Genomic DNA, 2,331 nt, shown 5'->3' with positions numbered 1-2,331 from the left:
ACTGGAGAGATTGTGGCTGGCTGCAGGCTAGAAGGAGTTAACGGCAGAGATGGGAAGGTGTTTTCTATCAGAATAAAGTTTTGCTGCAGTAACAAGTAACTTCAAACCTTTGAGATTAACTCAATAAAAGTATATCTTGCTTCTATTATAGTTCAAGGAGGGTCAGAGAACCTGGGTGGGCAGCTCATCTCTAATCAGGAATCTGGGCTTTTTCTGTCTTGAGACTCCTTTGCTTTCAGCCATGGAGACAGAGGAAAGAGAGGGGATTGAAGACCATTTGTGGCATTTCTGAGGCCATGGATGAAAACAGTATATACCTTTCACCCCATTGATTAGTCAGAATTTGATTACATGACATCTCATAATATGATAGAGGAGATTGAGAAATACAGAGGAGAAGCATAAACAAAAGTAGTCTTTGCCACAGGAGCCAGAGCTTAGGACTTCCTCTCCAGTACTTTCATTCTCTCAAGAAAGCTTTTGAGTTTCTACCACGTGCCAGGCACTGTGCTCAGTGAAAGAGCTATTTTCACTGTTTAGTTGCTAAATTGTGTCCAACTCTTTGCAACCCCATGAACTGCAGCACGCCAGGCTTCCCTGACCTTCACTATCTCCCAGAGTTTGCTCAAACTCACGTCCATTGAGTTGGTGATGCAATTTAACCATCTCATCCTCTGCCGTCCCCTTCTCCTTTTGCCTTCAATCTTTTCCAGCATCAGAGTTTTTTCCAATAAACTGGCTCTTCGCATCAAGTGGCCAAAGTACGGAGCTTCAGTTTTAGCATCAGTCCTTCCAATGAATATTCAGGACTGATTTCCTCTAGGATTGACTGGTTTGATTTCCTTTCAGTTCAAGGAACTCTCAAGAGTCTTAACCAGCGCTGTAATTCAAAAGTATTTAATTTTTTGGCACTCAGCCTTCTTTATAGTCCAAATCTCATATCCTTACATGACTACTGGAAAAACCATAGCTTTGACTATATGGACCTTTGTCGACAAAATGATGTCTCTGCTTTTTAACATGGTGTCTAGATTTGTCAACGCTTTCCTTCCAAGGAACAAGCGTCTTTTAATTTCATGGCTGCAATCACCATCCACAGTGATTTTGGAGTCAAAGGAAATAAAACGTGTCGCCGTTCATGCTTTTCCCCCTTCTATTTGCCATAAAGTGATGGGACCAGATGTCATGATGTTAGTTTTTTAAGTATTGAGTTTCAAGCCAGCTTGAAGATTCAGGGGATCTTCCCAGCCCAGGTATCAGACCCATGCCTCTTGCATCTCCTGTACTGGCAGGCAGATTCTTTACCACTAGCACCACCTGGGAAGCCCATGGAAGAGCAAAGTTAGGGGGCAAAACCTAATTTTGGCATGGTCCTTCTCACCATGGAGTTTACATTCCCCCAGGGAAGACAGACAGTAATCATTCCTCACACAAGTACATGTGAAATGACAACTGTGATACAAGCTAAGACGGAAAGGTTCAAGGTCTAGATCTGACTTATTCTGAGATACCAGTGACAACTTCCCAGAGGAAGCAGACTCAGACAGTAAAGAATTCGCCTGCAATGCGGGAGACCTGGGTTCGATCCCTGAGTTGGGAAGGTACCTTGGAGGAGGGCAACCCACTCCAGTATTCTTGCCTGGAGAATCCCCAAGGCCAGAGGAACCTGGTGGGCTACAGTCCATGGGGATGCAAAGAGTCGGACACGACTGAGTGGCTAAGCAGAGGAAGCAGTGGTCTAAAAGACTAGGAGGGAGCAGCAAAGGAGGGAGAAGAGAGTTCTGGGCAGAGAAAGAGCTCATCCAAGGACCCTGTGATGGAGCTACATGCTGGGCGAGAGTCAGCAGTGTGCTGGTCAACCAGCTCTGGGGGAGGGGAAAACTGATTTTTCGCGTTTGTTGATTTCTCTGGTGTAAATACTCCTATCATGGTCAGTCTCCAGCTGCCAACAAACTCCTGAGCGTTCACCAGTAGGAGCGGTTCCAGCACACAACTGGCCGAAGCTCAGTGTGAGGTGAGACTGAGGGAGAGACGGGGGCTGGCCCATGGGCTGTGGGCCATGGCGGAGGGGTACTCCGTGTTCCCAGGCAGGGGCAGCAGGATATGGTCCGCTCTGTGCTTGAAGAAAGCTCCTCTGGTCGCCGTATTGCAAACAGACCGGAGGGGGACAAAGTGGACGCTGGCGAACTGGAGACGGGGCCACAGCGGGCACGCAGGCGAGGGCTGCCAAGCTTCCGTCATGACACGTATACTCATGTGATGGGCTGGCACTGTCAATCGCCTAAGGAGGGGGCGGCGATGGGGCACTTTCATTTTCCCTCTGTGCCGGCC

This window comes from Muntiacus reevesi, chromosome 9 (assembly GCF_963930625.1).
Source record: "Muntiacus reevesi chromosome 9, mMunRee1.1, whole genome shotgun sequence".
Lineage (NCBI taxonomy): Eukaryota > Metazoa > Chordata > Mammalia > Artiodactyla > Cervidae > Muntiacus > Muntiacus reevesi.
The sequence above is the reverse complement of the archived record's forward strand: the minus strand, read 5'-3'. Positions refer to the sequence as shown.